Consider the following 12,472-nt stretch of genomic DNA (forward strand, 5'->3'; position numbering starts at 1 on the left):
TTCTTTAACCTCATTTATATCATTAAATGAATTGGACATCTATTCCAATCAATGGTATACAATACCTTGTATAGTGTATTTTGGAGTGTTACTTCAGGCTAAAAACATTATTTATTCTGTTTTGTTCTCAATTATATTCACTTTTTCCTGAATGTGAATTTCATTTTCTTTGTGCTTATTATCATTGTCATCATTTATAATATATTTTTTTTAACTTCCCAAAAATAATCACTTGCTCAATCAAAGTTTAAAAGGTTTTAACGTTGAAAAAAAATATTTTTTAATGGCCATAAATTGCCAATTAGTCTTAAAGAGTTAGCTTCTTATTGACCACAGGCCCTGAAAGGGTTAATACATGAATATATCACCGCATAGTGCTTTTTTATTAACTGTATTATTGTGGGTAAATTGAAAAAAAAAGAAGCATTTTTTCCAGTTTAACTTGACTCAAACACATTTTGCGATAGTGTGAAAAATGATGTCATCAAGGACAAGCGGCCTGGCCCTGTGAGGACAAATTTGAAATCTGATTAATGACTGGCTCTGATGGCCCTGGGCAGATTTCATCGTCATGGCAACACAAAAGAGGCTGAAATGGAATTGGATTAAAATAAAAAAAAAATAAAATAATTAAAAAAAATAAAATAAAAACTATCATGATACACTTGCTGGAAGGAGAAGTGCAACTCAACGAGTGCTGTTTAATAGCTCGATGATGTTGAAGCTACGATGCTGAGTTTGGCTAGAAGAGGAAATGAGAGCCTTGGAGGATTTAAGGGCTTTAATTTGCACAGGTGTTATTGAAAGACCCTCGGCTAGGAGGAGGCAACATAACATATACATTTCCTTAGCCTGTGAAGATGTTTCAGATTTAAACTCATGTTTACATGTATACTGCAGATATTTCAATCTGATATATTGTTGACATTGCCACTTAATGGATTAGGTTTTATTGCAATTGGACTGTTGATATTATATGAATTTAAAGACTGTTTTCAACTCTTTAGAAGTTACTTTTATGTGCATTGGAATAGTATGTTTAAATCCATAGAAATGTGACGATATATTTTGATTTTTTTTTTCGGAGGCAAGCCTAGATTTTGATCAAAATGAACGTATATAACATTTTTGGAGAGAATAGTTATGAATTTTTTCTCATGTAGATTTAAAAGCTACCATCAAAACTACTGTATTGCGGAGGGAAATTACATTTTTGGACTATAAATACCTATATTTGGTTGAGATTGAGAATATACTGTTGAATACAGTACCAAATATAGAATGATTTTTTGCTAACTTTTCAACTGAATTTTTTTAAATCCATGTCACCAAGATTTTAATATGTAAAAATTATCAAGTGTTTTTGAACACTGTTTTACTTTTTACTTCTGAAAAAGTACAGATTTGGGCAATTAAAATCTTATTTACTGTCATTTAAAGCCATGACACATTTTGTTATACCTTCCTGCTTCTAGTAAGAAGATGGAGTAGGAGAAAATGATTTTATTTTACATTTTTTTCTGATTAAACACTTGCTAGCATTACTCTTATGCTAACAAAACCTCAGTTTTGGGTGATGTTTTTACTATACGAGTAACAACCACGCTAAAGTAGTTGGTTATTCCCTTTACACTTTTTTATTTCAATTATAAAAGTCACTAGTGTTTTTAGATGCAACTTCTGCGTGAAATTCATATATTCTCTAACATAAAACAACTAAATATTTTGGGCATAGTGAGAAGAATTACATTTATTAAGCGCAGGGGGGGGTTAAAAAGTAACTCCCTATTTTAAAATTCTTAACATTTGTCCATGTTTAAAAAAAAGTTCTGTGTAATTATGTATGTTCGATTATGTATGGGAAATTGAGAATGACGTTTATGCTAGTTTTTTGGATTAAAATGTAAAAACCAACCATTCACACTCACCTTGATGCAATTTAAAGTGTTCAACCAGCCCTCCATGTTTTTGAGATGTGGGAGGAAATTAGAGTGCCCTGAGAAAACCCACACAAGCCCGGTGAGAACATGGAACCCACAGTGATCGAACCCTCGACCCCAGAACTGTGAAGCCGACACGCTGACCGTTCAACCACCTTATATACGCGCATATTAAAATAATTCCAATCAGATTTTTTTCCGAGAGCTGAAAAATCAACTTAAGAATTACAAAGAAGTATTTAGAATAACTTCCTGCCTCCAACGCGGGGCGTGTGCAGTCGATTGGTCGCCAGTCTTTTGGTTGCCGTCTCTTGGTCGCGGTCTTTTGGTCGCCCGGACCGCGACAAGGGGCGACCAAAAGACCGGCGACCAAAAGACCGACGACCAAAAGACCGGCAACCAAACAAGGTAAAACAACACGGTTTACGCATCAATAATGCGTTGTCCCTTTAAGAAGATACGTCAGTCAGGGTCTTAACAAGTTCTCCAACAAAAAACAATAGAAGTCCGGCAAATTTGGAGCTTTTCTTTAGCCTAATAATTACTAGGGCATTAAGTATGACTAAATAGTCATTCGCAGTTTGTATTTAGGGAATTTGAGCAACGATTTAAATGGTAATTATCAATAACCTTCCGGGCAACCAAAAGACCGGCGACCAAAAGACCGGCGACCAATCGACCGTGTACCAACACGGGGCTCCGTGTTTCCGTCAATACGTCCAATTTGAGGTGTAAAGCTTTTGAAATGACGGATTCCGCCTAAATTCTCCCTTGGCAAATTGTTTTCCGAGGGGTGCCGTGGAGTGGCGTGGATGACCTCGACAAAGGACGAAGCCACGGCGGCTTTGTCGCCGTCATAAAAACAAGGGTTGTTCAAGGGGACGCTCGCATGCAGCGTGGCTGTCATCGGTAGCGAAATAGATCCCGTAAGTCTCAAATGTTACATGCGAGCGAAGGGATAATGTTCACCTGCCAAATGTTTCGCAGCAGCTCGACTGCCATGCGAGCGATTAAGCCATTAAAATTTCACGTGATACGCCGGCCCACCCCTTCCCCCCTCACTTCCGTCACGTCGCAATTAAAGCCACGTCAAATCGCTCGTCATTGTTTCGGGAAGAAAGGTTAACGAGCGCCGTCTTTCGGTACGCCGGCCGGCCGGCCGGCCCTCCTGGGAGGGATGAGCGTGTTTGTCGGTGACACCGACGGGCCGAGAGAGCGAGAGGTGTGGAGAAGTGTGTCAGCGAACATTGGGTCACACAGCGCGTGCTAAATTTACCCACGAGTAAGGTTTCATCTCAGGGGAGGGGGCTCGGATGGACGGGGACGAGAAGGCCTGCCAGAGGGAGCCATTGGGGCGGAAGAGAGAGGGAGGAAGGTGATGGCGAGTTCAGGGAACCTATGGCTCGGGAGCCACGTGTGGTTCTTTCTTTTCATGGGAGCCGAGTCCCGAACGTCACGACGACACCGTGGCGTTGATTTTTGTTTTTCATTCGAGCGGGGGTCGGGAAGCTTTTTGACGAAGAGAGCCATAAACAATTGGTATTTTCTGATGTGCGGCTCGGTGGCGTAAGTGGGTAGCGCGTCGGGCTCGCAGGTCTGTCACGTCGACACTGTGGCGTTGATTTTTGTTTTTCATTCGAGCGGGGGGTCGGGAAGCTTTTTGACGAAGAGAGCCATAAACAATTGGTATTTTCTGATGTGCGGCTCGGTGGAGTAAGTGGGTAGCGTGTCGGGCTCACAGCTCTGGAGTCCTGGGTTCAAATCCAGGTCCACCTTTGTGGAGTTTGCATGTAGAAACTACTTAGATATTTTGTGCAACATTAATTTCTGTTAAAAAAATTGACTCAAATAATTACTGTAAAAAATCTTTTATGGTTTTGTTTTTATTTTTTGGTTGTTGTTTTTTTTACCCTGTATTTAATGCTATTTGAATACAATGCATGGACTTATAATTGGTTTGACTTTTTATTTTGTTTTGTTTTGAATGCTTTCCAGTAGCCGAGTGCTTAGCGCATCACCCTCACAGCTTAGGGGTTGAGGGTTCGATTCTCGGTCGCTCTTCAGAGGATGGAGTTTGCATGTGCTCCCTGGGCTTGCATGGGTTTTCTCTGGGTACTCCAGTTTCCTCCTTCTTCTCAGAAAGGCTGGTTGAACACTCTAAATTACCCCCAAAGTAAGCGTGAAAGGTTGTCAGTCTCCTTGTGCCTTGCGATTGGCTGGCCACCAATTCAGGTTGTCCGTAATGACCTGGGATCGGCTCCAGCACCCCCCCTGTGAGGATCAAGGGTACAGAAAATGAATGAATGCTTTTGACAGCCTAGAAAAAAAGAAACTAAAAATAATAAAACAAATTTCAAAATCAGACAGCAGCAACCTTGTCCAATCTCATCACGTCATCTTTCATCAGAAAGTATTTTATTATGACCTCCAGTGTTATTTTTCTTAAAAGCACCGCCCCAAAAATGGCGGGCCTCACAAGTCCTATACCAGGGGGGAAATGGATTAAAAGAACTGGATTAAAAGCCCTGAATATTCCGTTTTTTTTATAGATCTAAAACAATGTTTATTTTAGCTGTTTTTAAATATTTTTAGATTTTACAAAATGATTTTTGAACTAAAAACACAGAAAAAATGGATTAAAAAATTACAATTATTGATTTAAAAGAGGGAAAATCAGGAAATTTAATATACATCTATACTCTACGTTTTAATTTGATCCTAAAACAGAAAGTCGGCACTCATCATTTATTTTCCCGGGCCACATGAAATGATGCGGCGGACCAGATTTGGCTCCCGGGCCGCCGCTTTGACACATGGGGTCTTAGTCAAGGGTGTCAGACTCGGGTTGGTTCGCGGGCCGCTTTAACGTCAACTTGATTTCACGTGGGCCGGACCATTTTAGATATAATATTTAGATTTTTTTTTTAAATAAATGGATTAAAAGAACTGGATTAAATGCCCTGAATATTCTGTTTTTTATAGATCTAAAACAATGTTTATTTTAGCTTTTTTTAAATATAATTTTAGATTTTACAAAATGATTTTTGAACTAAAAACAGAAAAATGGATTAAAAAATAACAATTATTGATTTAAAAGGGGCAGAATCAGGAAAGGTAATATACATATATACTCATTTTAATTTGATCCTAAAACAGAAAGTCGGCACTCATGATTTACTTTCCCGGGCCACACAAAATGATGCGGCGGGCCAGATTCGGCCCCCGGGCCGCCACTTTGACACATGTGCCCTATACTGTCTCTGAAGAAATATGACATGCTTTCCTATACACGGTTGTGCACCTTTGGGCAAACCGCGCACAAAAAATGTCCACGTGTCTCCACTCCGTCAGCGGGTATTATTGTCATACTTTGAGCCGTTAGCATAGCGCCGCACGAGTCTGGCGGAATCTGCTGGACCGGACCGCCGTGCGAGGCCCTGAATTAAGAGCTGCTGACACTTGATTGTCAAGCTCCAAGTGTTCGTAATAACCCGAGCGTGTGTGTGTTTGTGCGCGGGTGGACTTTTGGTACGGGGCAGGTATATGAGGTCAAAAAGAAGGTGGAGTAGATTTAAAGAAAAGCCAGAGGCAAACGAGGAACCATGGGCGAAAGGATCAATACTTTTGAGACGTTGCTGGTAAGGCTTTATATGTCTTTTTTTAAAATAATTTAACCACAAAATGCCAATTGGACTGATTGGCCTTGGTGGAGGTCAGAGGTCGAGTCATGGCTGTCAAATCATTAGTTATGATTTTGTTCATAGAGCCTTTTAAATATAATGGACTCATCTTCTTACAAATGGAATGATAGCAGGGTTCCAGATTGTTATTATTATTATTTTTAAGTCAAAGCAAGGTAGTATCTAACTCGAAATGTTATGTCAATTAACTTCCAAAATATGCTTTTTCCCCTCAGTTCATTTTCATTTTAATACTGATGAACACAATATTTAATCAGCATGCTTATGTGATATTAATGATGATTTTTAATTGAAAAAATATCAAGATTCTGGTCACACAGGTGGAAGTCGATGCAAAATTACTTGGTTTGTAGATTATTAACAAAAAACTTTCTATGAAAAAATATTTATTCAGAATCTCAAAATTACTTATATGTAGCCAAGTGTAGATTAATTATAAATATTTTAACAGTTGTTGTTTTTTTTAATTGTGTTGGTTTTTTTTCCAATCATGTCATTTTATTTTTAAAATACATATTAGCCCATTTGATTATTTTTGGAATGGATTTTATTTTATTATTACATTTGACCTGTTCCTCAGTAATTGATAAACAACAATAATAAGCATTATTTTACATTTGTATTTTCTAAAATTTTAATATCTCATAACTTTGCAATCTTTAAATTTTCTTCATTTTTTCTTACTTTTTTAATATCCTGATACCTTTTAGTTTTAAAAACAAGACAGTTTAACTGCGAAACAAATATTTCTTTAAGGATGACAAAATTGACCCACGACAATGTAAAATTTTGCATTTTTTTAGCAAGATACCAAAAAAAATCTAAGAAAATAACTGGCTGCAATGACCTTGAGTTTGACACTATGCTGCCGGCCCTCTCCGTCCAAACGCATGAGACATCTACCACCATCCTCAATAGCGGCGAGTGAGTTAACGGAAATTGGAATCTTCACATGATGACCTCTGGCTCATACATTACACGTGAAAATTTTTCATTTTTCTCTTTTTTTTAGCCTTGTCAGCAGAAATTAATTAGAACATGACAGCTTGAGCAGTGTTTGGTGTTGTTATGGCGCTGTTAATTAGGCTTTGCATATGGTTACTCCGTGGAATGTGCGCGTGGGTACCGCCGGGGTAATCTCCAGATCTATCTGTCAGTAAATGGGTCAAATTTGATCATTAACCTTGTGCTGCAGGGCAGGGTTATTATTGTTGTAAGGCCTCCGCGCACAATCGGCGCGTCGTGTAGTGCGCTCATAAACACAAACGCCAAGACAGTTATGAATATGCAACACGCGTTCTCATAAAGGGACTCCTGGAATGTGTAATTATGCTTTGAATTAACTTTCAAGGTCATTGTGACATTCATATATTGCATTCATTAGCCTGGCTTCGTCTCTGTTCCACCAGGTACAGTCTCAGGGCCCCAAAATATTAAGCCGCCAAAGCCCGTGTGGTTTTATTTTGGAATTTTGAACACGTGATTATGTGGGGGGGGGGGGGGGCGACCCGGCGGCTAAGTGGTTAGCGCGTCGGCCTCACAGTGGGAGACCTGGGTTCAAATCCAGGTCGGTCCACATGTGTGGAGTTTGTATGTTCTCCCCGGGCTTGCGTGGGTTTTCTCTGGGTGCTCCGGTTTTCTCACACATTTCAAAGACATGCATGGTAGGCTGATTGGACACTAAATTGCCCCTAGTTATGAGTGTGAGCGTGAATGGTTGTTTGTCTCCTTGTGCCCTGTGATTGGCTGGCCACCCATTCAGGGTGTCCCCCGCCTCTGGCCTGAAGTCAGCAGGGATGGGCTCTACTAGCACCCCCCCGTGACCCTAGTGAGGATAAAGCGGTTCAGGAAATGAGATGAGATGAGTGATTGTGTAGTTTTTTTTTCTGGGTTTCATGTTTTGGATATATCACAAAAATCTGGCAGAGGGGTTTTCAGGGGTATTAGTACTATATCAAGTTAACAAAGACATGAAAATGAGTCCATTTTACAGTACAAAAATTATCTTGATAACATTGTGACGCTGTTGCTTGTCATGTTTTGTTGGGGTTGGTGGATGGGTGTCTTGATTTGTGTGCCTTTTGCCTGATTGGATTGGATAACTTTATTCATCCCGTTTTCAGGAAATTTCGTTGTCACAGTAGCAAGAGGGTGAGAATACAGACACAGTAAAAGACATTTTAGACATAAATAGATAGGTCATAAGTAAGTTAATAAATGAATACATGAATAAATATATAAATAAATAAGCGTGTTGCTGATATATATGTATGTGTATGTATATATATATATATATATATAATATATATGTATATATATAAATATATATTATATATATAATATATATTATATGTGTATATATATAAATATATATTATATATATTATATATGTATATATATATAAATATATATTATATATAATATATATTATATGTGTATATATATAAATATATATTATATATATGTATGTATATATATATATATATAGAGAGAGAGAATATATGTATATTATATATATATATATGTATATATATATATAAATATATATATTATATTTATATGTATATATGTATATATATGTATATATATATAAGTAAGTTAATAAATAAATACATGAATAAATATATAAATAAATAAGCGTGTTGCTGATATATATGTATGTGTATGTATATATATATATATATTATATATGTATATATAAATATATATTATATATAATATATATTATATGTGTATATATATAAATATATATTATATATATACATATATATATATATATATATATATATATATATATATATATATATATATATATATATATATATATATATATATATATATATATATATATATATATAATATCTGTGTCCCTCTTGGCTGTGCTTCCCCTGTGTCACCCAGGTGTTTGTGATTGTCATCAACCCCTGTCTGTTTATTTAAGCCCCGTGTTTTGCCACGTCTTTGTGGGAGTGTTCTTTCCTCTTCGTCATTGTGTGGTGCACTTGTTTAGTTTTTTTTGTTAATTTCGTCCCAGTTATTGTGGTTATTTTTTTCATTAAAATTCCCAAGTTGTGCACCTGCCTTTCTCTCTCGTTTGCCTGCTTCGTGGTCATGGGTTCCATCTCGCCTCACAGACTCATGAGTTTGCTAATCAAGGACGCTAAAGGTAATGTCATGCTCACGGGTTAGCGGAGAGCCATATACGCCCATCAAAACAGCCACATGTGGCTCCTGAGCCATTTCCCTGCTGTACAGTATAAATAGCATCATCAATTCATATCTTAAATTTCGCATTACATTATAAAGGAGTGTAGTGGCCCATTACTGGCATGATGTAATTCAAAGCTCTTGACAGCTCAGCACCGTGATTAAAGCCCAGCTTTGCATTCCCAGCAGAGACGAGCCATGTGGGATCGTTCCCTTGTTCCCAACCCGAGGGACTTAAAATGAGCGCGCTCCAAAAAAAAAAAAAAAACGGAAAAAAAAGAATAGAATGAGTCACATCGCTGTACTTTAAAGCTGACCACTTTGTAGAGTGGATGAAAGGAGTGAAGGTCGGCGCCATAATGAGCATATTTGCACGCATATGCCGCAGCCACAAACATCAGAAGCGTGTGAAAGTAACGCCAGGGTCACCTTGGGGTGCCTGTGTAAGTGGCGCCCAAGGTCACGTGATCAGATCGATGTAAACACTGAGCTTGACAGATGGAGACAGCCAGGTGGTACAAATGAAGCTTTCAATGTCTTTCCCACACACATCCCATGTTGGCTCGGCAAAGCCCATACGAGCGTGGATTTAACCCTTTCAGGTACAGCGGTCAGTACAGTACATTCAATTTTGATACATTTAGAAATGAAAAATTTCAATTTTGATACATTTTGAAATGAAAAATTTCAATTTTGATACATTTTGAAATGAAAAATTTCAATTTTGATACATTTTGAAATGAAAAATTTCAATTTTTATACATTTTGAAATGAAAAATTTCAATTTTTATACATTTTGAAATGAAAAATTTCAATTTTGATACATTTTGAAATGAAAAATTTCCATTTTGATACATTTTGAAATGAAAAATTTCAATTTTTATACATTTTGAAATGATTTTTTTAAATTTTGATACATTTTGAAATGAAAAATTTCAATGTTGATATATTTTGAAATGAAAAATTTCAATTTTGATACATTTTGAATTGAAAAACAAACCAATCTTATACATTTTGAAATGAAAAAAAAATCAATTTTTATACATTTTGAAATGAAAAAAATCTTTTTTTATACATTTTGAAATGACAATTTTCAATTTGTATACATTTTGAAATGACAATTTTCAATTTTTATACATTTTGAAATGACAATTTTCAGTTTGTATACATTTTGAAATGAAAATTTTCAATTTTTATACATTTTTCAATGAAACATTTCAAATTTGATACATTTTGAAAGCTTTAAATCTCATTATTCTTGTATAATGACAATAAAAGCATTCAATTTAATTCAATTCAATTGCGGCGTAGTCTAGTTGTTATCTTGTTTGAGTTGAGTGTCACTTAGCGGGCCAAGGGGAGGTCAAAGGTGAGCGAGGCACGTCTTTGCCGCTTAAGATGAACAGTGCGCAGGTCGCCGTGGTTAGCGGCGACTCTTTGATGGCGCCCGCTGCCAACGCCTGCGAGGGATGTTGATGGATCGGGGGCGCGGCGTTAATGCTCCGCACAGCTTGTCTGTTGTGTAGGCCAGGTGACAGAACAAGGCGCAGAAAACAGACGTTGCCAAGTCATGCCCGGGTCCAGTGATAAGGAGGTAAAGCTGTGGATGACAAAAAATGGCTTTTCACTTAGTAATTTCCTCTTGCTTGCTTGTTTTCATCTTTTTTTATTTCTGACCTTATGCTTGACAAATCTTCTTTTCATTGTTATTGTTCTTGGAGATCCATTTTTAATGGCCTGCCTGTGCAACTTAATGGAAAGTGACTGTTTGCGGCGTTAGCGCATTTTAATGTTGGTTTTAGTGAAAGAGGTTTATCAGATGAATTCTGTCGGCCCGCGTTAGTTTGACACCCGAAAAATAAACGTTATGGAAGGAAAGTTTGAAGGTGAAGTGTTAGCTTTACCTTTTATTTATTTTTAGTCAGGTGAAAGATAAGAGCCGTGCGTTTGCGCTTACGCTAAATTTCCTATTTTCACGTCCTGAATTATTTACGACATTATTTAGATACAATTTATCATTTAGAGAAGCTATAAAAGTTGAATGACGAGTGTTTTTGAATAAATATTTGTCAAAGTATGCGGCTAATGCCATGGAATAATAATAATAATCAAAACATTTCAATAAATAGGATTGAAAAATACATGATTTTTTTTTGTCATTTCTAAATAGACAAAAACAATAACTAAAATAACTAAAATGAAAAATGTATGAGTAATTTTTTCCATTTTTAGGTAAACGTTTTCTCTGACAGACAAATGAACTATCAAAACATTAGTTTATTCGTTTTCCATCCTGTTGCGAGGGTGTTGGAGGCTTTCCCAGGACGTGGGGTACACTGAAATGGTTGCAAGCCAATCACAGGAGACAATGTGCCAAAAAAGGACAATTTAGAGTGTTCAACCAGACTACCAGCCACGTTTTGGGAATGTAAGAAGAGCCCGGATTACCTGGGGAAAACCCACGCAGGCCTATGGACAACATGCAAACTCCACCCAGGAACCTTTGATCACAGAACTGTATCTTTCAATCTCATTATCCTAGTTTAATGACAATAAAAGCATTCCATTCAAAACTGTTTTTGATTAACGAAGGCAGCCAAACTGAGCCGACCCAAAAAAAATCATAACGCGACAAAGAATGAATTCAGCACTCCTGTATTAGAGCGAATAAAGGCACAATTCAGTCCTCGTTATGTGGGGTCCTTATTCCTAGAGACTCAAGTCTCGAGTCGAAACCCCCACCTCTGTAAGCCGCTAGTATGCATTACGCTATCAATTATAAATAACTTATTGAAATCCTGCCATGCATTTTGGTGTCATTTCTATCCTACAGATTACACATTATAGTGCAACTAGAGTTGAGATTTATAGTCAGTTATGGGAGCTTTAGTCCTCTTGGGGGCCTCCTGGCTGAAAGTGGCAGCTCCCCTTTCCCGTGCGTACACCACAGCCAAATGTGGCGGCCGTGTCATTTAGCACACGGGTGTCAAACTCCGTTTGGTTCGCGGGCCGCATTAATGCCCATCAGATTTCACGTGGGCCGGACCGGTTTATTTTTGGCCTAAAAAATTAACTGGCAGCTGTTGGGTAGGTTAGGGTACTCACAGGTCACTTCCGGTCAATTTGGGGTCATTTCCCATTGATTTTGAGGGTCTTTCTGGGATGATTTTTGTTCGTTTGTCGGTTTTTCTGATTTTCGGGTATTTGCAGGTTACTTTTTGTTGGTTTTGAGGCATTTTAAGGGTAGGTTCGGGTACTCGCGTCACTTCCGGTCAATTTTGGGTCATTTCCAATTGATTTTAAAGGGTCTTTCTGGGATGATTTTGTTCGTTTGTCGGTTCCTGCTGATTTTCGGGTATTTGCAGGTTACTTCTTGTTTGTTTTGAGGCATTTTAAGGGTAGGTTAGGGTACTCACGGGTCACTTCTGGTCAATTTTGGGTCATTTCCCACTGATTTTGAGTTTTTCTGGGATGATTTTTGTTCGCTTGTCGGTTCCTGTGGATTTTCGGGTATTTGCAGGTTACTTCTTGTTTGTTTTGAGGCATTTTAAGGGTAGGTTAGGGTACTCACGGGTCACTTCCGGTCAATTTTGGGTCATTTCCGATTGATTATAAGGGTCTTTC

At 37.6% G+C, this 12,472-nt stretch overlaps 1 protein-coding gene across 1 annotated transcript in view; it reads left to right on the plus strand.

Annotated features, from left to right (window-relative positions):
• LOC144072713 (chloride channel protein 1-like) overlaps positions 1–12,472 on the plus strand; it is a 35,843-nt gene that overhangs the window by 742 nt on the left and 22,629 nt on the right. The gene's annotated exons all lie outside the window — the stretch shown is intronic.

Source organism: Stigmatopora argus, chromosome 4 (genome assembly GCF_051989625.1).
Source record: "Stigmatopora argus isolate UIUO_Sarg chromosome 4, RoL_Sarg_1.0, whole genome shotgun sequence".
Taxonomy (NCBI): domain Eukaryota; kingdom Metazoa; phylum Chordata; class Actinopteri; order Syngnathiformes; family Syngnathidae; genus Stigmatopora; species Stigmatopora argus.